Here is a 26,789-nt window from a genome sequence, read left to right as displayed (position 1 = left end):
CTGGAAGGCTATTCCATGTGTCCACTACCCTTTCCGTAAAGTAATATTTTCTGACGTTACCATTACATCTTTGCCCCTCTAGCTTATGACTATGTCCTCTTGTTGTGGTGGTATCTCCAACATTTCTATATCCTTCTGGAGATCCGGTCTCCAGTACTGTACACAATACTCCAAGTGAGGTCTCAGCGGTGCTCTGTACAACGGCATGAGCTCTTCCCTCTTTCTACTGCTAATACCTCTCGCTATACAACCAAGCATTCTGCTCGCATTACCTGCTGCTCTACTGCATTGTCTGCCTACCTTTAAGGCCTCAGAAATAGTTACCCCTGAATCCCTTTCCTCGCTCGTTGAGGTTAGGACCGTACCAAATATTCTATACTCTGCCCTTGGGTTTTTATGCCCCAGGTGCATTACTTTGCATTTATTTACATTAAATACCACTGGATCCTCATTAACATTTTGGAACATTTCCAAACAGTTTAGTAACCCTTAGATAAATATATATTTTTTAATGGGCACCTGTCAGCCGCAGCATGGTGAGTGGGTTGACCTTGTTTGCACCCACAACAGCCAAGTATGGACTGCCAAGCTGACAGATGCACGTGGCACCTCAGCTCATCCACTACAATCAGAGGTGAATGCATCTCTTCTGGGCCTTTTGACTGAGACCAAGGGAGTACCAGTGAGAGAGGGAAATCTTGGTCAAAGTAGGTCCAGGAGCCCGAGGTAGTCTTAGAGCCCCCTGTTTTGGTTTACACTCAGCACTATGATGGTGTATTAAGCAGGGGCACTTTTCACTTCCCTGCTGGGTTGGTAAATGCACTATGAAGCACGTTGGGCCCTTTCATGCATCTAACTTATATTTAAATCCCTCACGTAAATATGCCCTGGCCCATGGCTGGTGGGTGGGGGGGAGACATCAGATCACACATTCACTTGCACACTTTTTGTATGTTTTGTGCACGTGTGTTTGTTTTCTGATATAGTCACTGTATTTGTTTTTCCAGTAAAAATGCCACAATGGAGCCAGGTTCCTGAAGACTCAGTTTTTGATGGACTGTGCCTTGAAGACTTCATTGGGTCAGGGAGGAAAGAAACAGGTTCCATATCTTCATGTGGGAAGTATGGCCCCTGACGAAGGAGATTGAGGATCTTCACTTAGCACTTCTTCAGCCAACTCGGGGAAGTATGAAGTACCTCTAACTTCTACTCCAGATAAAGAGGAAAAACAATAAATAACAGAGGGTATGCCAATGGTAAGCAGATCTAAACTAATTTAATAACATAATAAAACTATTTCATGTATCAATTATCTGTAAAAACATAGAATCTGATAGAAGATAAGAACCATTCAGCTGATCTGGTCTCTCTGTTTTTCCCACTAAAGACTCTAACCTTAATCGGTCTTTGATCTCATCTTATCTCATCTTAGATTAAACATAGCCATATGCCCATGCCATTAAAGTTTAAGTTCCATCACTGTAATAGCCCCCATTAGTAGGAGGCTGTTTCACTTATCTACCACCCTCTCAGTACATCAAGAATACAAAATAAACCAGGACTACATTACCTAATCCCATTGTTTACATGTCACCTACAGAAAACTCCGTCGTAAACCACAGCGTATAGTCATACATACAAACATAAGTGGCCACTTCTTGGGTTCCAGTCTTAGGTTTATTGAAACAAAGAAACATTGAAAGCACGTTCCAGGCCCAGCACATACGCCACATTCCCATAAGAGTGGATAACGGCTTGGGGTCAGAAGTTGAAGATATTTCCTAATCATCTAATAGATTGTAAGGTCGCAAGAGCCAGGGCTTCTTCTCCTCTACTGTATTAAAGTCAATGTCAGTTTTGTGTATTGTGTATTTTATACCTGCTTTGTTTACCTTTATCTTTAAATAATATCGTGACTGAATCTGCTGGCACTATGTAAATAAAATGTAATGTACTGATGCCTCTCCCAGCTATAACAGAATAGATATTGTGTTACCGATGAAGTCCACGGCTGTAGTAGTTGATATGTGTGTAACAGCCACCAGCAAAACCCAGCCACATTTCTGCTCTGATCATAAGTTCTTTCTAAAACAGCTGAATTATTACTGTGGAAACTGGTGGTTTTCTTTCTTTTTAGCTACCTGACCCTCTATTTCCAGCAATGGGATATGGTCACAGAAGTATCAATATCATGTAGTTAATAAATTCAGAATGTTCACCAGATCAAGGTCTCTATTTCCATAATACACATTAATGCGGAGCAGAGACGCTGGGCGCGATTCAATGACCTGCCTAAACCTTCACTGCTTTTAACAGAGGTAAAAAATGCTCGGTTTGCAATTCAACAACCCGTCTAAAAATCTAATTCTCAGGAGTCGAATCTGGACTATGACCCCAGAAAAAGTTAGAATGAAAACCAGACCATAGAAAATGAGTGCATGTTACAAATGATACATTTTTGTTATTAATTAGTTGTTAATATATTAATAATGAATTATTATTTTTACTAAAGATTATTAAACACTAGATAATAAAGCCTGCGTTGGCCTGATATTTGCAATAATGCAATGTATGCACTCACAACCAAAAGGTTTCTTTCGGATTATAATGGCTCAAGTACTTAAGGACAAAATACCAGGAAAATAGCCTCTAGAGCATGAAACCGGTCATCAATCAATTATATTCCACAGTGTATTTTATATCTGTAAAAATATCACATGTATAGTATATATGATTTATCTTTGTCTTATACGGAATCGATTTCATATCAAGGGAATCTGAGGTTTGTCGTAATGTATTTAGAAAATTGTTGATTTTAAATTGAAGATCGCATTTAGTATGATGAAATTCTGAATCACATTCACTAAAAAAATGGAAATTTTAAGGCAGCTTTTGCAGGGGTGCGGTGGAGAAAGGAGAGAACATTTAGAGATCCTGTGTTGATCGTGCCTTTGAATACTAGTAGCGGAATACAAATTTGACTTCTGTCTAGGGGCGCTTAAAAACCCGCGATCACGAATAGTTCATATGAAAATAAAAAAGAAAAAAGGAAAAAGAAAAAATATAGTGTGATACAGTAAAAACAATGTAACTCCGGCACAAAGCTTCAATTGATGCACTTACAGTGTGGATAAGCTTTTAGTGCGTATATCAAAACCACTTCTCGGTATATGTGTTGATTCCTAGGCTCCACGTGTATGCAAGACAAGAAATATCCAATAGGGTGATACCTTTGCAATCATTTTGGACTTCAATTCGTCTTTCTATTCATCTTAGCTATTTTATATATTTGTTTTTAATACAGCTCAAGTATTACCTTTTTTATCACGTCCGGACAACTTTGTAAACACCTATATGGTGTCGTTGCCGACGGGTATTTGGTAAGGGCTTAGTCCCAGATTAAATAATTTATTTATTTTATCCGGTATTTTTTTAATCTATTTATGGCACATATTATCAGTTCATGAATTAATAAACACACACTATTTATTATACACATAAGCACTTGCACTTTATTCACATTGGAACATTGAAGAAATATTCGTGTGGAATCCAGCAAAGCCACCTCAGGAACTCCATCAAAGGATTGGCTCCACTTCAGGACAACAAACCAGATGAGCTTGATATCTCTCTACTAAATGTGAGTGCATTACTACACAGCACATATATTGATTGCAAAGGTATCACCCTATTGGATATTTCTTGTCTTGCATACACGTGGAGCCTAGGAATCAACACATATACCGAGGAGTGGTTTTGATATACGCACTAAAAGCTTATCCACACTGTAAGTGCATCAATTGAAGCTTTGTGCCGGAGTTACATTGTTTTTACTGTATCACACTATATTTTTTCTTTTTCCTTTTTTCTTTTTTCTTTTCATATGAACTATTCGTGATCGCGGGTTTTTAAGCGCCCCTAGACAGAAGTCAAATTTGTATTCCCTTTTTCAACATTCCGTGGAGAGTGTTCGTAGGGTTGCAGCTATAGACCCGATCTCAAGAAAGGAAAGTATTTCTTTTTCTTTCTCTTTCTTTATTCTCACTTTTTTTGACACTTGGTTTCATTTCTTCACGTCCAATACTAGTAGCGGAGCAGCTTTTTCTTCCCTTTTAGGTTAGATCTCCCATTCCGGCACATTAAACGTTAAAGCGAATCCCTCCCTCCATAAACAGATTAAAAGAATACTTGAATGCATCCACAGGCAGCTGTGTAACGTGAAATGTATTCATAGTGAGAATGAGGGGACAGACAGTACCGAGGTATAAATAATTACAGCTCTTTATTCTAGAACGCAGAAACTAAATTCAATCACTGGCCAAACAGAACATTGGCAGACTCCTGGGAGAAGAGCGGCGCAAACCACAGAACGGCAGAGGATTTACATCTGTTCTTAGGGAGATGTATTTCAGCCCCTCGGCTTATAACTGGATGGTGTCCAGCATTATAGGATGGGGCGTTAAATCTAAATACTGTCATGTAAGAACATTCTACGGATTCACTCAGCTACATAATGTATTGTGTAACGTTCACACAATAGGGATAATGATTATATAAATATTACGTAAGAAATGGTACAATTACAAGGCTTTATTAAAAATGTGTTCTTTTATTCTTTTTTAGGGAGAGCCCACACTGGGGGTACAGCCGGTTTTACGTTGCAAGTTAAAATTCATAATAGGAGTGCTATACGTATCAAATGCATGCGGAGAGAAGGAATGAGTGCGATGTAGGCTGTGTTTGATTCGGTAAAAAAGGGCAGACAAGTGCCCCCAACTCTCCTGTGGCATCCCAAACACATGGCACTTTAAGCATCTGTCTAGTGAAAAACGTGGCCCTAGCTCTATAATTTAAGCTGTATGGGATGTGCGCCATGCTCCAGTATAGTGCGTCATGCCCCAGTATAGTGCGCCATGCTCCAGTATAGTGCGTCATGCCCCAGTATAGTGCGCCATGCTCCAGTATAGTGCGTCATGCCCCAGTATAGTGCGCCATGCTCCAGCATAGTGCGTCATGCCCTAGTATAGTGCGTCATGCCCTAGTATAGTGCGCCATGCTCCAGTATAGTGCGTCATGCCCTAGTATAGTGTGTCATGCCCTAGTATAGTGCGCCATGCTCCAGTATAGTGCATCATGCTCCAGTATAGTGCGTCATGCTCCAGTATTGTGCGTCATGCCCCAGTATAGTGCGACATGCTCCAGTATAGTGCACCATGCTCCAGTATAGTGTGCCATGCTCCATTATAGTGCGTCATGCTCCAGTATAGTGCGTCATGCTCCAGTATAGTGCACCATGCGCCAGTATAGTACACATGCTCTAATATAGTGCGTCATGTTCCAGTATAGTGCGCCATGCTCCAGTATAGTACACATGCTCCAGTATAGTACACATGCTCCAGTATAGTGCACCATGCTCTAGTATAGTGCGCCATGCTCCAGTATGGTGCGCATGCTCTAATACAGTGGACAGTTTGTGCCAGGTAACCGCACCATATCTCAACCCATACAACAGGTCCATGGCCATAATACAATGGTGGGCAAACTTTTCCTGAGCAGTACCCCCAATGAAATCAGTGCAAATTCAGAATGGCTCAGCAGTTGTGAGTTCACCAAGCTTTCCATTTAATGGGATAGGCGAAGGTACAGCAGAAAATTAAATTGCCAGTTAAGGGTGAAAAGTAGGTAAGGGGTAAGAATGGAGGGGGGCAAGTAGTAAAGTAATATTCATTTTCTAGCCAGTGTGGTTGGAAAAGTCACTTTAAGAGCAGCAGCTTTCTGCTCATGCGCACTGGTCTCCTCAGAGCTCCTGGAACTCTTCCACGAGCCAATGCTGACCGGCAGTGAGTATACCGTCCGTGCGCTTTGACAAACAGGAGATGTGTTCAGCTAAACGGATCTCCGGGAGGCCTACAAACCAGACGAGGGAGAGGCTTCTGCGGAGGATTCCATACCTTAATGGCGACACAGCTATCATGTGTATTAAAGGGCATATGATCACAGGAGTGTCCCTTTAAATCTAGGAAAAAAGACACAATTTCTATAATGAGCTGAAAGTCCTAAAATTGCAAGAAGCAAAAACCCATCCTAACCCTTACAAAAAAATTACTGCAGTTTTTCTGAAGTAATACTGCAGTTTTTTGGACATGAAAAAACTGCAATACTGCACTTTTACTGCAGTATTACTGCACATTTACTGCACTTTTTTTTTTATACTGCAAACCTACAGTTGTGCTTCAATGTACTGCAGCTTTATTGCATTTGTACTTCCTTACAAAAATAACTGCAGTAAAACTGCAGTACAGTGAAGTACAAATGCAGTAAATGTGCAGTAATACTGCAGTAAAAGTGCAGTATTACAGTTTTTTCATGTCCAAAAAACTGCAGTATTACTTCAGAAAAACTGCAGTAATTTTTTCGTAAGCGAAACCTTAAGTGCTCCGCTGCTGCCAAGTTACACCGAACTTTTTAAAAAAATAAATAAAATGTTGTGGGCTTTTATCGCAAAAATGTAAAATTTACCCACAATAATATGCAAACCATCCAGAAAATAGAGCTGAAAGCAGAATAAACAGGCACATACATTGCGGGAGAATGCGTAAAACTCCCAAATAAATACTGACTGCTAAAAATCAGACTTCATTTGTTTCATTTTAGAGAATATTCATAAAATTAAATTGAGCGCTTTAACTGAAGGGTTAACTTATTAAATCAAATTTAAAAAGCAAATTTCTGTAAAGGATTAGAATAAAAAAAACAAACAAAACAAGATATACAAATGTGTTCTTTATCAAATCTTCAAGTTATAAAATCCAATAAAATGTTAGTGAAATCTTGTCTCGAAGCCCCCACCTGGCGCAGGGACATTTTGTTTAGCGTCCCATTAAACCTAAAGCCGCCACTTGAGTAATTGCTGCCTTTTCTTTTTTTTTTTTTCTTTTTTTTTTTTATTGCTGCCTTTTCATGTTTGTTGAAATATGTATTTGCCAAAGAAATAAAACTCTTGTGTTTGTCCTTTGAAGGCAGAAACAGAGAAAACAGGGACAGCAGATGGTCAAAAAGAACAAACCGAAACCAAGGATTAAGCAAGCGATCAGACAAGCTGTCATTACAAGTTGTCATCATCGGCGACTTTTTTTTCTATAATCTCTCAGCAGTCGTTAGTAAGATAGAATAGGAAATGTCAGAGACTTTTATCAGGCTGCGCTGTGCTCCTCTTCCCAGCTGCGGCCAACGCTGGCTGCCAGCTGCGTCGTCTCTTGTTTTAAAGGCTGCCAGAGACCTGGTGGTAACACGGTTTATTATACATTCCATCTCCCCGGAAAGGGTAAATGAGGCCAGGCATCTCTATAAAGAAAGGAGAGCCATAGGTGGGTTACTATTGCTTCCACGAGATGAGACAAGCCCTGGATAATAAGAGTAAGGGCTGCATGACTGGGCCTATATTAACAGTAAGCTGCTGTCAGGATGTAGAAAGGGGTCATCCGTAGGACATCCTATAGGGTTCCTTGTCCTGCTTGGGTGGGGTTTCTGGCTGTCTATTTATGGGACCCCCCTTTCCCGCCTTTGGTCAGACAATATTTCCAGCTTATTAAGCAGAGAATCTGTTAAAGCAGTGAATCCCCGCCCTCCCTCCCCAAATTTTCACTTTTATTTATCTGAACGGAGTCTATGGCTGAATTCTGAGCGTTAGGTGATATGTTTACAGTTGGCTGTTATGCCGACGTTATGTTTCTTGTTAATTTCTCCACGGGTTCAGTCCCTGGGGGAATTTTGGAAGGGTAGGGTGTTCCGACCCAACGGTTCCCGTATGGTATTTGGCGGGACATCCCTACAAATGTTATTTAACAATGTTTATGTTTTACTAATTTTCTACATTTTTTGTCACAGTAATAAAGCGCTGTGGCCTTACATTTTCCAACGACCTCCTGGCTTTTGTGTTTTTATTTATGTGTTTCAACTGTATGTTAATATATAGTGCCCGAGTCAAGTTGTATGATTTGTTTGAAGGCCAGTTTGCATAATGATCAAATTTATATTGGGGTTGGGCTATGATGAATAGCGAAGGAACATATCTTACAATTTAATTTCTTTAGAAAGGTCCAATGGCTACTAGGTAGATTCACAAACGAGGCTCCCGTATGCCCTCCATTATTGCCAGGGACTTTTCACGGAGGTTGGATGGGAAGCTCAGACGCAGGTTCTTCAACTCCAGTTGTATCTGTACACGCGTATCTTTGTAATGTAAATGCATAACCATGTGTTACGATGGTACACACCACAGAATATGTTATGGATGTTATGTTATGTTAATAATCCTGGCTATGTGCCCTTATAAATAGGGGGAATCTTGGTGGACCATTAGCAGGGCATGGGTGGTCAGAGCTGGGAATTGGCTAGTTTTTCTCTGCTGCTCTGGGGTCGGTGTCTCCAGTCTCTGGTGCAGGGGTGGTATTTGGTCATGCCAATTCCTGACCAGGTTGCACCCAATCTGCAACCCTTCAAATAGGTCTACTCATACCACCACATCACAGCCTTCCTCCCTCCTATAATGAGGAGAACGAGAGCTCTGGGGTAGCAGCCCTACAAAATTCCCTGGCGTGTGAGTGGTGACCAGAGGCATTCTTTATATGAAAAACAGGGCAGTTGCCCCAGACGTCACACTCGGGGGGACGCTGCTTCTCCTCCTCTGTCCATCTGGACTATTTGTGGAAAAAAGTGCAGAAGATGCAGGAATATCCCGGCAAACCATACAACGGGTGCTCAGTTCCTACGAACATGACCAAAACTATGGCGTTTACAGTACTTTATTCATGGCCAGTGTCTTTAATCTCCCACCCCCACAGCCTTTCTACGATTATCCTTGGGCTTCTTGTTGCCTTTTGTACGGGGTCAGATGATATCATATTGCCCCACACAATGAGCGCATATTACTGTACATTAGTTGAGACCTTTTCAGTCTCCAGATAGCTGTCTTTAAGCCACTGTCACCCTGAGCAGATGAGCTAATTTGTTTACAAGCACTTTATTACTGGCCCTTTTAAGACTGCAATTCAGAAACGAAATTAATAGGATAAATTGCACGCCTTCATTTGTTACAATGATACCCAATTCCCCGTCTGCATAGAAAAACATGCTGGAGGCAGCAGAATCCGGTCTCTGTTCTCTGTTTCTCATAGATCGTGATTTGCTCTTCGGCTGGCAGGACGCTTGGAGAAACTGACAATGGGACAGCTGTAATCAGTACAGAGACAGGCGAGAGGAGAGCTGGCAAGTGACAAGTTGTCAATGAAACCACTTATCATCTGTATGAATCGTTCCAGACCTCTGTGTCTTGCACCGTGGAGGAGACTTGCATTGTCAGCAGAAGCAGCGGCTAACCTGCCTTTGAATAAATCAGATTTAATATGTTGTAACTATCACTCTGCCTGTCATTTCAAGTAAAGGATGGCATTTACAGTTTTCGTGAAGCTCCAGGGTCCACTCCAAGAATTATTTACAAAGGCATAACAGCAAAAACTGGCCTGAGTATTTAAAGCATACATAAGAGGGGCAGGTGAATACTATTTTGTTTGTTGTTGTTTAGAAAAACACATTCTGATGATCAGTATTATTGTATAAGATAAAGAATCATGGGCATCCTCCAGTTACTGCCAAGCTGGGACCCAAGTCAACAAATATGGCGGTCCCTATATTTCCTCCCCTCTTATCTACCACTTCTGTATCTAATTGCTGCTCTGATGAGCTGGTAAGAAGGTAACAAAAACAGGGCAGGCGGTCCCAAAATTATTTCCCAAATACCTCTCATTTTTACAGTTTCTTTTATTCTGTTGATATGTGCTGGGGCCCAAGTCAAAAGATCTGCCTCATTTATTTTGGTTTCCTCGAGTGAAAGTCTCATGTGTTGGGCCCCAAGTCAACAGATGCGGCCTGGGCAGTTGCCATATTCTTTCTAAAAGCCTCTATTCACCGTTTGTTGCTGGACACCAAGCCGTATGAAGAATGGAAACATAGTCCCCTTTTTCCAAAAGCTCTTTGCGTTTTTTGCTGTTGGTTACACCTGCTAAGTGTCAACAAATGGCCTATTTTTTTATATATTTTTAAAACTTGTACCCCAATTCGCTCTTCTTATTCAGCTCCTAGGTTTTGTTTCTATGACATTGGGGGCTAAAGTAAAGAGAAACAGGTTTGATGTTCCCCAGCTTCCTTCTTCATTTTCTCATTTTTCTTTTGCTTCCCGGGGCATGAGTCAAAAAGTTGGTCACTGGTTCTTTTGCTGTTTGCCTGTGCTCAGCTGTAAGTCAACACAAGAAGAATGGCTCGTTCTTCTGGTTTCATACAAAGGGCCCATTTATTCCATTGCTCCTTGTCTTTATGTTTGTAGGTACTGGGCTCCAAGTCAATGGAAGCATGTAGGGGAGGTCTTTGGCTACTTAGCTCATAATATATAGATTTATTTTTTAATTATATATGCTGGAATCCTTTCCATGATGTTCTTTCTTTGTTTTAGTTATTTGCTGTATAGACAAGTCCTTGCATTCTTCTTAAATGCACCTTTCATTCGCTTCAAGAAGCAGAAATTGGACAGCATTCTTCCAAAGATCTTCCCTTTTTCTTTAAGGACTTATTTTTTAACTAACACGTACTGGGATCAAAGTAAAAAAGTCACTCACATTCACTGAGTGACCTTTATCTCTTTTGAGTTTTTTCTTCTTAATTGTATGTGATATGTGTTCCAACTCGATAAATGCTGGAAGATACAGCCCCTTGGTAAATCCCGAAGAGCCAATTTTGTTTCACTTTTTTGTTTTCTTTTTTCTTGTTGCTTCCAAATTCTGGGGAAGCAAGGTGGTCCCCTAGTTATATGAAATAGGGTGCTATGAATCACCCCCTCATTTAAAATACTAGTTCACTGCTTGCATGTGCTGGGCCTCCGAGTCAACAAAAGCAGGGCATAGTTGGGTGGTTTATCAGGTTCCTTCTAAAAAAAAGCCCCCTTTCATTTGAAGCTTAATTTTATTTATTTATTTATTTTGATGGCTTGCGCATACTGGGTCTCCTTACCTGGACCAGACAAATCAAAAAGCCCCTGCGTCGTGCGGCAGTCCGGCCCAATGGCCATGCCTCAGCTCTTCGTCCCACGTCTTAAAAGTGGTGGGATAAAGAGCTGAGGCACGGCTATTGGGCAGAGCGGTGCGTGCTCGCCGGCTGCTTTAATTTCATTAGGCGCCGGTGGAGTGACTGCCGCACGACGGCCGCTTTCAATGTCGCTCGCAGCCACTTTGGTGGTGCAATGGGCCACTTGACTAGACTTGCCCCCCAGGCCTTAGGCTGCCAGCCCTCCCCTGCATGCCCCCTACATCATGCTGTGCCCCACAGTGTGCCCCCCCCAATTGAAACTGTAATTATTTTTTTTTGCAGCTGCGGCGTAGGAGAGAGAGGGGACGCCAAGCGGTCGCTCGGGAATACGTTTTCAGCAACAGCCAGTTTCAAAGAGATAAGCCCCCATGTGCCCCCCCAAATATGAAAGCTGGAGACGCCACTGGTTGTGTTGGTGTGTCTGTGTGTGTGAGTTAGTGTAAGTGACAGGGTAAGTGTTAGTGTGAGAACCCCCCTTGAGGTCAGGCTTTGGATTCGTCCAGACATGATGTCTATTACCCAATAGTTGTGCAAATTTGAACCCTTAACTCATCACCCCATCTACCGATGCAACGGTCCAGTCAGCAGGAACAACTTATTGGTTGTCATAGTGATAGAACTACGTTTCACGTCAACAGGAGCCTTCACTACGTTTCTATCATGCTGCAGTTGCAGTTTATGTGACTTTTTTCATATCACAGTTAATTACCGACTATCTTTTTTATTTGCAGTAACAGTATACTGATGAGTACATTAAAAATCCTATAATCAGTTACAAAGCAAACACTGTTTTTTTTTAAATAACACAAGGTTTTGGTGCGCTTCAGTCCAGGTGCAAATATTGCAGCTGTAAGAGTAGTTATTGTGACATCATAGCTCTGTGATGCAGTAAAGGCAGAGCGGAATGTTTGTGTGCGGGACACAGGCTCAGGCCACCACTTTGCTGGACTGACTGAACAAGGAAGATGAAGCTGGTAGTTATCTTGTTATTTCTACTGGTGATAGAAGTCTGCCCGGCTCCACTGCCTGCAAATTGGCACGATGATGATGATGACAAGTTAATGAAGATGAAGACAGCACCAAGCAAGCCTCAGAACAATTATCAGAACAACATGGATACAAAATCTATTGCTTTTATTGCAACATTGGCGATTGTGTCCATTTTCCTGAGCTGCTGCCTGGTTGGATTCATCATCTACAAATATGTAGCTTTTAATGGCGATAATAATGCCAGCCGTCATCAAACCCTTGCAATAATACGTCCGAATGTCTTCGCATTCATACGGTCTGTATTCTTTGCATAAAAAAACACCTTTATCATTTGTGATTGGAGTCTACCCGGCTCCCCTGCCCATAAATTGGCACAATGAAGACGACAACAAGTTAATCAAGATTTAGAAAGTACCAAGCAAGCCTTCAAACAACTATCAGAACAACATGGATACAACATGGATACAACATGGCTTGCTGTTATTCCATCAGTGACGATTGTGACATTTTGCCAGAGCTGCTGCCTGGATTCATCATCTACAAATATGTAACTTTTAATTGTGATAATAATAGCAGCCTTCATCAAACCCGTGGAAGAACCCGTTCCAATTATATTCACATTCATACGGTCTGCATTCTTTACATAATAAATAGCTTTATAGTTTGTGATGGAAGTCTTCCCTGCTCCCTTGCCTGTACGTTGGCATGATGAGGACGACGACAAGTTAATCAAGATGAAGATGATACCAAGCAAGCCTCCGAACAATTATCAGAACAACTTGGATATAACATGGATTCCTGTTATCACATCAGTGATGATTGTGAGATTTTGCCAGAGCGGCTGCTTTGTTGGATTCATCATCTACAAATATGTAACCTGTAATCTCTATAACGATGGCTGCCTTCATCAAACCCATGGAAGAACCCGTCCAAATGTATTCAAATTCTTACTGTTTGTATTTACTGAATAAATAGCGTTGATATGAAAGAAAAGTTGTTTTATTCTGTTGCGCCGATCTTACTTTATATAATTATATAATCATTATATACAATATTTTATGGAAAGGTTCTGCATGATTATTCCTACCCATTGTTACCTCTTGCCTAATTAAGTTGGTGATTGCTCTATCAAGATGGTGGCACATATTCAAAATGCTGGTCAATGGAGCACACCTCACTAATCACTATGTGATCAGTGAAATAAAATTAAGAAAATATTTAAAAAAAAACCCTGAAAATGTAAAAATAGTTTAAAAAAAATAAGTAAAATGTAAAAATAAAAAGACCAGTTCATCCAGTTCAAAAAAGATATTTCCAAATATGTAAAAAAAAAAAAAGTCCTTTTGTATCTCCCCAAAAAATACCAGCAGTTCAAATACCATAGGATTGAATTTTCACAGATGTTACAAACAGGGCATAGGCACAAAATGAGAAGATGTAAAATTAATTAAAAAAAAATTGGTTGCTGCCGGAGGAGGCCCCTGCAGGCGACCAATAAGCTCACTCGCACGGCCTTTTTAACTCCTGACGGCGATAACCCCTGCGATGCTGCGTAGATAGCGGGAGCGGAAATCCGTAGGTTTGCCGTCAGGAGATAAACTTGGAGCAGGGAGACAGGCCAAGTTCCCCGTCAGGAGTTAAAGGGCCGTGCAAGTGACTCTATTGGTCGCCGGCCAACTCTTCGTGTTCGTCTTTGTGGAGGAAAAAAAATCTTCGTATAGTAGATCGATAGTACTAACAGCTGGCTACCCCTACCTTTACTGTTTATTTCAGAATATGTTTTGTCCTCGGTACACCTACGTGTGCACAGGAATCAACTTGTTACATTCCTACTGCCATTTAACATGCTTTATCGGTCGTATTCTCTCCTCTTTCCGGTCGCGTTGATGCCAGCGGTGCAGCGAGAGAATTCACAATGATTCCTGCTTGGCAGGAGTGCTCGACCAGCTAAAGGTAACTCAAAGTGACAGCTTCAAATACCACATGTATGTGTTGGTAAAGGGTAACGCTAGTGTGAAAGTGCCAGGTTCAACTGGAAGAGAAAAATGTATCGCTTAATGCAACGTGACATCCACCTTGAACCCATCAGAGTTCAGATATCCAGAAAGGGTTCTGTCTTTTGCCCCAGGCAGAGCAACCACAACCGTACACTGACAGCTACGGGGCACCGTATTTAAACAATTCTAACATGTGTTTTATCGTTTATATAATAAATATAATTGTACCTGCTTGTGAGTAAAATACTAGTCGTCCGTGGTGGCAGCCATATTGCTAGATTAGCGTTTCTACTGCATCCAAATCCCTGGGTCTCAAGGTCTATGCCATCCATCATACCTTCCGAGTGTCCTTCTTTAAGACAGACAGTCCTTCTTTGGGACTTTCTAATTCCTATGTCCCTATGTCTCTCCGGGAGATAAATGGCCCCAATAAGTTGATTTACCTTTATTGCTTATAGCACAGAATTGTTTTTTTTAGCTTTTTTCTGGTGAGAATCTGAACTTTACAGGTAATGATAGTAACATGTTTACTTCCTGTAAATACTAGGAACATGTAAAATATGCAGGACATGTTCTTATATATAGACATCACGTGTAACTCACACAGCAAAGTATGACATGTCTGCTGTGATCATGATCAAGTACGTGAAACACATGCATACCTTGTCAAGAATATGATTTAATAGTTACGGGTGTCTCCTGATGTTACAAACTTAATAAAGGGACTATATCTTCTTTATATCGATCCAGAAAAAGTTAAAGGCCAGTTCAGCTATAGATGGTGGGGAGCTGGCACGTGAAGTAAGAGGAGCTGGGAGCACATATGAAGCCTTTCTTGTGATATTTACTGACGGGCAAAAGAGTCATCCCGTCGATCGAATTGGGCAATGGAAAGACAAAAAAAATTATATCTAAAAGTCTTTGCTGCTAGGGGCAGAATAAATACATACGTCACATGAATTACTGTAAATAGGGGTCCTTTAATGCAATAACGTATATTTCCATACAGTGAGTCCTTTATTCTCATGCATGCATAACTGCCAACTGTCCTGACAATAGGGATTATTTCTTGGCCAAGTGTCCTGACGACCATGAATTGATGAGCAGAGATGAGCTACTGTGGCCTCAGATCAGTAGTTTTGCGGAGATTCCCTACATTAATCCCCCTCTTTTACAGAAAAGGAGTTAAATTATGGAGAAGGGGCCCCCTTATGACCTTCCTGCCTCCGTTTTACAGCTCCGCTAAGATCCGAGCTGACAGCTCCTACACTTTATTCAGCGTGAGTAGCCTCACCTTCTGTAGAATGGTTGGAGAGGTGGAAGTACACCTTTTATAGGCCTGAATGCCATTCTGATATGTTTAGAAAAACTTCATAAATCTACAAGGAAAACATATAAAGCCTGCAATTCAGGAGTGTAAGGTCCAGATGAGAAAAGTAAATAATGTTAATTTCTAACACTTTGTGGGACTGCTGTTTCAATGTAAAGAGTCAGTGTTCACATTCCATTAGTGAGCAAATTGGGATTTTCTAACCCGTGGAATTTGGCCGAGGAACGCATTCGCTGTCACTGAACTTTCCCCGTCACCTTTAGAATGTTTTAATTGATTTTCCCTATCTGCGTTCACGCGGCGCTCACGGAATCGTAGCTGTCTTTTCTCACATGCAGCGATTTCACGGAAATCTGTGAGTACGGCACTGCGCCAAGAACAGTGCCACGGTTATAAAGTATCACTGATAAATATGTAAGGATGGGTTTGCTTCTCCTAAATTGTCCTGTAAGGGTTTGTCGTGGACTGCATGCATATCACTATACGCAATCTTTTTTTATCATTTAAAAAATTAGACCCCTGTCTCATTTTCCTCCTTCCCCTGCCAGCTTCGACGGAAACAGGAAGTGTACTTGAGTATGCTTCCTCCACATGTGCTATAGAGCTTCCCAGCTCCACTTGCATTAATAAAAACTAACTTTAGCATAGGTAGACACTATGGTTTTATTAACCAGTTCACAGCAACCTTCAAATGATCCCAAATGTCATTGACTTCAGGGAGTGCTTGGGTCTGCGGCTGAACTCTCTGTGACTGAGTTTGCATTAAGTTCCTCCAGAGTCTTAAGCTTCTCTTACCAACTGTCGGCTGTTCCTTCTCATTTAAGCTGAGCTTAACCCAAATGTATCTTAGTACATCCCTGAAAGTATACATTTGGCGATGGACACCCATGGAGGTTAATATTTGGACAAATCACTGTTCTAAACTTCATGATCACACTAAGATCCAAACTGAAAGGTCCTCTATTTGTTGCAATGTAAGTAACCTCTGATACTATGAAAGAGTTTGGGAAATTGTAACACTTGACAGGCGCATCGTCGAGATAGGGCTTGGGAAGGACACCAAAATATTCTCCCCCCACCAAACCCAATAACGGAGACCACACCGATATGTTGGAAAATAATTGTCCACAGCTTTATTATAAACTCTAACAAAATAAATATATTAACATATATATGTATGATATAAACATATATATACAACATTCCAAACAATAAGTCATTGTCCACAACAAATAACACACAGTATAACCGTCACACATCCCCAACATGTCAACACCTAGACAATGACCCACAAATTATAACACATAAACCTCACCATACAAGTGAGGTGCACACTAACACCAAACCAACAGTAGGGGCATACCGAGATACCCCTACCACCCCAGGTTCTGAGCCACAGACCAGCTCGAAACCTACCAAACGAACCAACCATACCAACCAGACAACCATAACCAACCAAAACATCCCCATTCTACCCCCCACCTAACCAATCCAGCCCCGCCACAAGCCAGACCTTGAAACCTCAAGCCGTCTGAGCTCCGCCATCCCGAAAAAACTTGGCACGAACAATACCTTCGTGAAAACCAAGATTCAAAAAATCCAACCCCACATCAGACAGATGAACTCCATCTCCCCGAAAGTTCCCTGGGCAACCGAGACTCCAACTCACGGTGCCGAACAACCACACCACCAAGCCGACGAATGAACGTCGACATCAGCTTATTAACCTTACCCCTGCAACGAGCAAGGGCCGCCTGATCCCTAGCAAAACGCCAACACAAACGCGGAACCATTTCCGACCAAATCACAGTGACCCCCGGAACCAACTCACGAAGCCGGTTAACATCCTGCTTCATCTGCCGAACCAACTCCCGCTGCGGGACCAGACCTAAGTCATTACCCCCCGCATGCAGCAACACAAAATCAGGTGAACCACCAGCCCTCAACATGCGCCAAAGCTCACCACATACTTCCCTCCACACATATCCCCGATAACCAAACCACATCACTCTGATCCGGTCCTCAGGAAAGCCCAGCTGCTGACCGTTGACACGAACTGCAGCTCTCCTCTTGGCCCAGAACACGAACGAGTGTCCGATGATCCACACCACCAAACCTGAAGGGAAGAAAACGGAGAAAACAGGAACAAAAAACATTATACACCAATCACAACAAACGATCCGGGCGCAAATATGATCTGAACCGAACAGATTCCCAGTGCCCAATCTTCTTAACCAACTCATCACCCAACCCCAAACGAGCCGCTTCCGTAGCAGCACCGATGCGAAACGAATGGGTCCCGAACTGAGTCGGATCCATACCCAACCTCCGCAACCCATCCCGAAACACCCGAAAAACTGAAACCGAGAGAGAGCAGAACCATCCGCATGCATCAAAAACGAACCATCCACCACCGGGCGACAGCCCAAAAACCTCAAGGCACACCGAACCGGACACAAAACCGACCCACGCAAAGGGTACAGCACTACATCACACCCCTTACCAAAAACGTCCGTCTTAGAACGACGTAAACGAATGGAAACCTCACAGTCCGACACAACCACATCCGACCGCTGCAAACCACCTTGAGCACCACGGCTAGCACTGACCAACTCCCCGATCCGAAAGGCCCCAAAAAAGGCTAACACAAACCCCAACCGAAACAGCGTCACCTCATACTCCGAATAACAAATGCCCGAAAGCACATCCCACAACTTACCCAACAATTGAACAGATAAGGGCCTCCTAGAATCCAACGACCGACAGCCCTTCCGAAACCCCCGAAGCGCTTGCCTCACCAAAAACTGTTTCGTATAATCCGCCCACCCCTTAAATTTAAACAAAAAGGCCAAAGCCGCCATATTCCTGTCCAACACCGCAGCGGAAGAACCATCCGAAATCAAACGGAACAGAAACCACAATAAAGCATCGACCCGCTGAACCTCCGACGAGTCACCACCTACCCACGACACTGTCTCGTCCCAAGCATCCCAAACTTTACCATATGCTGCCCACGTGGTAGGAGCCAAAGATGATCTCACAAGACGTGCAAACATTCGGTCCCTATCCGCCACAGATCCTCCGGACAGTCCTGACCCAGTTCCCTCGCACCAGGGGCCACCTCTCGAAAACGCACCCACTGAAAACGAGACAAAGAATCAGCAACCACATCAAAAACCCCGGAACATGCTTAGCCCTAAAAACTACATTCAACGACATACATCGCAACACAAATTTGCGCAACAACCGAACTACCGGCACCGACGCCGCGGATAACCGATTCACAGCATGAACCACAGCCATATTATCAGAAAAGAATATCACCTTCCTATTCGTCAGCAAATCACCCCACAACGATAGCGCCACCACCAACGGAAACAACTCCAAGAACGCCAAATTCCGCATCAGCGGGCTACCCGACCAAGATTCCGGCCAACGCTCCGCACACCACCGACCGTTGAAATAAGCCCCAAAACCGACGCTACCGGACGCATCCGTAAATAACTCCAACTCCTCAGCGGAAACAGCCAACTCTCGAAAAAACACCGTCCCATTAAAATGCTGCAAGAACGTGTCCCACACCTCCAGATCGGCCTTCATGGCCGCCAAAACTCTCACAAAATGGTGTGCCGCCCGCACTCCAGCCGTAGCCCTAGACAAACTGCGACAGAAGACCCGTCCCATTGGAATAGCACGGCCCGCGAAATTCAACCGCCCAATCAATGACTGCAAATCCCGCAAAAAAAACCTTACGCGAAGCTCGCACCCCCCAAACCACCTGCCGCAAAGCCAGCAACTTGTCCTGCGGCAACCGACACTCACCCTTCACCGAATCAATTTCCAAACCCAGGAAACTCAAACAAGTCAAGGGACCCTCAGTCTTACCCGCCGCCAGCGGAACCCCGAACGACTCAGCCACCCATTCCAAAGTACGCAACACGAATTTACAATCACGCGAACCGGCCGGACCAACACAAAGAAAATCATCCAAGTAATGAACCAAAAAACGACTACCCGACTCCTCCCGTACCACCCATTCCAAAAAAGAACTAAACTTTTCAAAATAAGAGCACGATATCGAACAACCCATCGGCAAACACAAATCCACAAAATAACTACCCTCAAAGTAACAACCCAACAAATGGTGGCAGTCAGGATGAATCGGCAACAACCGAAAAGCAGATTCCACATCTGCCTTAGCCATAAGCGCCCCAGGCCCAGCCCTCTTGACCAACTCGACCGCCTGATCGAATGATGCATAAGAGACCGAACATAGCACCTTATCAATGTCATCGTTCACCGACAACCCTTTGGGATAAGATAGGTGATGGATAAGCCGAAACTTACCAACCTCCTTCTTGGGCACCACACCCAAGGGAGAAACCCTCAGATCCGCCAAAGGCACCCTGTCAAAAGGACCCGCCATCCTGCCCAAATGCACCTCCTTAAACAACTTCTCCCTAACCACGTCCGGAAACGACTTAACCGATTTCAAATTCCGTAAACACCGACGACAATCCCTAACACTAAATGGGATAAAGAAAGCAACACGAAAACCTTCCCTCAACAACACAGCATCCCGCACATTACCGTAGCGGCTTAGCCACGGTAGCATCACGTCTAACCTCACTGGGGTTCTGCCCAGGGGCAGCCGCTGTCCCCGAAGCCCCCCCAGACCCCCCCCGGCACTACCTGGCTTACCCCGCTTAAAGCACCTACTGAGACCGTGTCCCCTCCCACAACCGGAGCACTCATGCTTAAACTTACACGAAGTCCCCCACTTGCACTGGCCTTCGTTAAAGAGCCAGCAATAGCCTTTCTTGTTACTGGCCGACCCGGACGCCTGCCCACCCGAGCCGACCCCTGACTGAAAGGGAGATGCCTTCTGAGCCATCATGAGCTTCACCCAGAGGGGCAGGTCCATTTGGTCCCACCGCATCCCCGGATTAGCTGCCAACCGCTGCCGAAACTGCTCATCGTACTTCCACCAGGCCAAGCCCCCGTAAGTACGATAAGCCTCCCAAATACCGTCCACATAGCAAAACAGGGACGAACACAAAGAAGGCGACTTCTCGCCCAGAACGCTAGCGAGAATACAAAAAGCACGCAACCAGTTGCCGAACGACTTAGGAATCTTCCTATATCTCCTACGCTTCTCCTCCTCCTCTTTCTTACTATCCTTCTTATCCTCTTCCTTAAGGTCAAGGAATTCCTCTAACGGCAATAGAGAAAAAATCTCCACAAACTCCCCTTTCCACAGCTTCTCCTTAACCTCCTTCTTCAAAAGAGCCCCCAACGGACCCGCAAACGAGACGTAAGCATTCTGCTTTGCCGAATCCGGGATCTCACCTGACAACTCAGCCCTCTCACTCCCATCTGCGACCCCTACATCCACCGACACCTCACCACCTTCGCCACCGCTCGTCACAACCGCCGCCGCGGGCTCAACCACCCTAACACCCGAAATCGCCTCACCCGGCACCCACACCTGTTCTACCCGAGGAGCCTGCCCTGCTACCTGACCGAAAGACTCTAACAAACGCCTCAACCCAGCTAACAACTGCTGCGCTTGCGCCCCCGAAGGTGACTCACCACCAGGACCCAATGCCGTCGGTGGCCTCTGGGTCGCTTCCAAACCGCTGCCAGGCACCACATGCCCCGGCACGGCCGAGGAAAAACCGCTGCCAGCTGCAGATGTCACCGGCACGGCCGCCGCACTCTGGACCGGAGATATCCGCCGACTCCTGCGCTCCCTTGAAGAAGGACCAGCACTCCTGCGGGAAGAAGAAGACAACCTGGGCCAGACCTCACTCGCTGTCGTCATCTGAGAACTCCCGCCAACCCTACTCCTGGAACGACTGCGCCGATACCTAGCGGATTCCCGCCGAGGGCTCGTGCTGAAAGACCTGGACCTGCTGAAACCTTCACCCCCACTCCTGCGGGCGGACGCGGACTCCCTGTCCATCCTGCCGCGACGACTCCCTCTGGAATTATCCCGCGACCGGACACGGCCACCATCCCGGGACCTCGATCTGCCCCTGTCGCTGTCACCCGAGCGGCCCGACCGCCGTCTCCCAGACCCCTCGGGGGCCGTACGCCGACACCGAGACTCCCTTTCTTGAGCTGCGTGCTGCCTTCCCACCGACCTAACAGCGCCCCCATGCGTCCGAGAGCCTGCCGTCCCACTCCTATCACGCTCATCCAGCCTGCCAGACGACCCAACAGCACCCCTTCGACTAACAGGGCCTGCTACCACCACTGCACTCCGCAAAACTGCACCTTCCCCGCTAGAAAGGCCAGCCGCATGCTGCCCACCGCTTAGAGGACCAGGGCCTGCTCCCGCCATCGCGCCACGTGCGCCAACCGCCTCCCCCGTCGACCCAACAGCGCCCTCCCGGCCTGCCGCACGCTCACCGCTCCGCGTTGCTCCTTGTTCGTCACCGGACCGATCACCAGCAGCCGACTCCATTCCTCCCGGCCGCCGCACTGCTTCTTCCACCGCCGGACCACGTGGCTCCTGCCGCACGCTCTGCACCGCCGCCGACACCGCCGCAGCACTCCTCCGCCTCCCGCCGATCCTGTCACCGCTCCGGCTCAGCTCCCGCCGACTCCTCTGTCCAGACGCCTCCGGACTCAGCCGCTGGGGAGGTCTTGTCTGCCGCACCGGCAGAGAGGAATCCCTCGCCGCACCGCCAACTTCAGCCAGCAGAGGGCCAATCCGCTCCTGCAGCCAACTTGCTCCCTTCTCCATCGCAGCCACTCTGATCCCCCCCAACAAGGCACCAACCTCAGGATCCATGACCTGCAAAAGAAAAAAGAGAGAACCCCAAACCTGGAAATGCCCAAAAAGGAACAAAAACAGGTAAGTGGTTCAAATTAATTGTGGCAGGATCTAAAATGTCCGCCTATATATACCTAACCAGTGAACCCCACCTACAAAGACTACCACCAATCCCAACCCATTACCACCCTTAAAGCCCTCCTCCTAGCTCTGTCAAGGCCTGCTCCGCTAAGCTGCGCTGCTCCTCTGGCTACATTACAGGTTTAGTGCATTCTTAGCTCTAGGTAGCAAAGCCTAAATGTATGAATGTATGGATGTATGGATGTATGGATACTCTCACTGATAACCCCGGGAGCTGCTTCTTGACCTCCCTTTGTTGTGTTTGGCTTTGAGTCTTTGTAGGAAATGAAGAGATAATTTTTTTCCAGTGTATTTGTCTGACAGCCAAGTCATTTACATCTAGAGATTCCCAGACACCAATCTGAAATGAAGACTTTGACAAAATAATTATAGGGGAGCTGTCATTTCCACAGCTTTTACCATAATTAATTTAAATGTGCAGTTCCACCTTCTCTGCTGAATGTAATACTTCTGTATCTAAATGCAACATTAGAAACAATATTCTTAGTATGGTTAATGGGACACTCCGGCCATCATGCGCAGTTTAGTGCATATAATAGCTGTGTGGCCCCTTTTACATTTTCTGTTGCCCATTTTATAAATGCATGGGGGGGATTCCACAGAACCCCTCCATATATATTTGTCCCTTCCCCTGCCCACCAGCCAAATGCCATGCAGGAGATGTGTTCTTCAGTTCTGTGGAAAACCCTTTCCATTGAGTTCCACGGGAGTACTTTCCTTCCACTAGCTGCTGTAATCAGCTAATCACTGGCAAGAATAGTCCGACCATGGAGGAGGAGGGCATCTGCAGCAGCAGGGCTGCATCTTCTGTGTCAGGTGAGAACTTTTTTTATTCAATTTAGAAGAATGCATATTAAAGTACTCACAGATTAGTTAAACATGCATTCTTCTTTGGTAGGGGTGTCAGGGACATTAAACTCTTTTTTTTTAATCGTGCAAATTTTTCATCATTCCTAATTTTTTTACGGGGAGGTGACATAAAAAACATTCATGCCAAACCTGGATGATTGATCCACAAATGTATGATCATCATTGTGCTAGATACATCGCAATGCCCAGCTGCACGAAGAGATCCTAGCCGGCCGTATCAAAAGACAGTTTTCTTAGAAATAAATGCCATTTCTAAAAAAAAAAAAAAGTCACAATAATGTTGTTGTTTTAAAGGCATTTGAACTATGCTGCCAAAGTACACTTGGCTGTCTCCAGGACATGATTAATGTCCAACGGTGAGTAAGTGGATTCTCAGTGAAGGGAAGACCAAATGTCAACAAGAGAAGATGAGATAGACTGCTCAGGACGTGTAACTGCTGGAGACAGAGATGTACGAAGGTTAAAGGTGAGAGGTAAACCCAGTCCTTGTTGAATACCATTGTGCGCATGGACAATAGACAGCTGGATGGCGACTGCCCTCTGGTTAGCTTTTTCCTGCATTTATACTGGCATTTAAGTTTTTATCTTTTTTAAATAATTGAAATAAGATATTGTGAAATATTTACTTAGGAACGTGTAATGTGACGGCAGATCAGACCCATCCAGTCCATTGAGTCTGCCGGTTTCTTCTAATGTAAAGACCTTAATCAGTCCTTGGGCTTGTCTTAGATTCACGTAAACACATTGGGCTACTTCCCGTGCTAAATGACGATACTGGCACAAAATAGGATAACTACGGGGTCCTGTTCAATGTTCAATGAAAACGCATGGGGTAGATACTGCAGAATCCCCCCATATGCATGTGCCCCTTCCCCTGACCCCAAAATGTAAAGGGACCACATAGCTCATATATCATCATAGATCATATACATTAAAGTGCATAAGATGGCTAGAGTGTCCATTTAAATTAATTAAATGTATTTAAATATCTCTATTACAATTCCTCTATCTCTTCCCCTCCCAAGCTGCGTATATATATATATATATAGTCAACAATTAGGTTTCTATTATAAGATTTGAGTTGTTTTTCTTGTTCAACCATAAACTACATTTCTTGTTTCTAATCCATCGACTTTCAATGATTCATGGCTTCTAATATATTGGTTATCTTTTTTAAACATAAAAAACTATTTTGCTCTGCATTACGGGGAGGTATGAATTCAACAATGGTGTAATAATTGCGTTATTACACGGGGAGTAATGTGTGTGCCTTTCCGTGTGGTTGCCCAACGTGTTTGCCTGTTTTCCCCATGGCCACCCACATCCAAAGAGTTATATAACCAGAAAAGAGTATTATGTAAGAAAAGCTGAATATTATAAATTTAGCTCTGCTAACAAAGACGCAGATTTTTATATAAAACATATTTTACATAAAAGGTCTAGAAAACCGACAGTTTGGCATTGAAGCAAAAAGTAGCATGTACTACACAATCTGTTTTATGTCCATAATCCATACTCGATGTGTGGGACGCTTAACTCTGTGAGTCACGCTATAATTAGAAAAACCTGAACTCGAAATCCCATCGCACGTTTCCAGTAATGCCCTTTGAAGTGGCACAATATCTAAATTACATGTTTTGTTAAGAGAAAAACACGTTTGTCATGTGTGCAGTTTCATCTCTCCACTAAACCGAACTCCCATAAAAAAAAACTTCATGAAGGGATGTGGCTTAATGCGTATAAAAACACTGTGGGCACTCTAATACTCACTCTAATACCATACACTTACACACTTACAGTTACCTCACATCGTCTTTCTTTCCTAGGGGACGTCAACCCAAGGCTCACTCATGAAACCATATGTTGGCACATACTAACACCACATGCACACACACACGCTAAAGTTATATACCCATACACACAGGCTAACAAGATGGCCATAGACAACTACTACAGAACAACCAGCAGCACAAGGATGACCCATCATCCCAATGATGAACTCATTCGTCAGCATAGTGAGTGAGGGACCAGTTGGTGGCATGGTGTTACCATTCAATGTCTTATATTAATTTTGCAAGAGCTGTTTTTGTAGTGTTAGTTAATTTAGTAAAGTTTTGAGGGATTATTAGATTTGTATTCTTTATGTTACCAATGATTGGGTGGATATGACATCAGCAACAAGTTGAATAGCAGTGTCCCTAGGATACTTCTTTTCATGGGTTCCATATCGACTAAGAGTTCTGATTAGTAGTTAGCAAGCTTTTATCACCAGAACATAAATGATCATTTAAATAGTAACTTAGAAGTGATAACAATGCTTTCTTTAATTAAAATAAACTAGAGATAATCCATTTCACATCACCAAGGGTGAGGGTTACCAAGTGGGGCTTAGGCTGCCCCCCGAGATCATCTGATATGTGTAGAGAGCTTCTCTCAAGAAACCTTTGATGATTAAGGGCCTTTCCCCCTACGACAGAAACTCTTTGCTCCCCTAGGCTTAAATATGCATTCATTAAACCTAAGGAGACGCTGCAGAATCTGTCAATGCAATCCTGGGGGGGGGGGGGCCATGTAGATCTAAAGGGATCCCATTAAACTACATATGATGGCAGGAATATCTAACTATCCAATATAACGTCAACCAACAAAGTCAGTTTCTCCCGAAGGATCCCCCCCCTATTCTCTGTAAATGTGAAGCTAATGTTAAAAAAACAAAGGTTTAAAAAATAACCATTGGATAAAACTGTTCTCTGCCATACATTGTAAGAATGACAGGTAACATCTGTCATAATCTAAAACTAGATGGTCAGAGGTGATAGATAAAGGGAACAGCTTCCCATCAGAAATGGTAGAGGTTAATACAGTGAAGGAATTTCAACATGCATGGGATTGACATATAGTTATCCTGAATTTAAGATAAAAACCAAGGACTGATTATGGTCTTAAGCCTTTACTAGATGGGCCGAATGGTTCTTATCTGCTGTCAGAGTCTATGACGTGTCTATAGGACTATAGAATACCTTCACCCAGGTTAACCTAGGCTTTTCGCACTACTCCTGTGTGTGGGAATATTTATTGTGGCTGAATGACAGAACTCAATAATTAGAACAATTCTCTCAAACGACACACTGTGTACCTTTCTCTAACGCCAGCTCGCGGCACAGTTACACCCAGCGAGGCATGTTTTATTATTAGTAGTTATTATGAAAGGTATTTTCCCAGTTTAACATTTGAAACGTATAATAAAAGCGGTTCAAACAGCGCCGGCAATATCTCACCACCAATAGTTTTATTGTAAAAGCTCTGGGGATATCCTCTTGTTTGCACTCGTTTTGCCCCTTTAACTAGTGCTGCCAATAGCAGGTTTCTGATGTTGGGGGGCATTGGCCAATCAGTGGCCTCTTACTGGCCGTTGGACGATTGAATTGCCCCTCGTTCCAAATTAAAAACCCCTGTACCTGGGTTTGTTAAATTGTTTTTGGCAGTTTGACACCCCAGGCAGTGATTGAGTTGTCCCTATAGTGAGGCATGACCCTAACTTTTA

This window comes from Sceloporus occidentalis, unplaced genomic scaffold (genome assembly GCF_023333645.1).
Source record: "Sceloporus occidentalis isolate IW3139 unplaced genomic scaffold, rSceOcc1.0.p SCAF_219, whole genome shotgun sequence".
Taxonomy (NCBI): Eukaryota; Metazoa; Chordata; class Lepidosauria; order Squamata; family Phrynosomatidae; genus Sceloporus; species Sceloporus occidentalis.
This window is presented reverse-complemented; position numbering follows the sequence as displayed.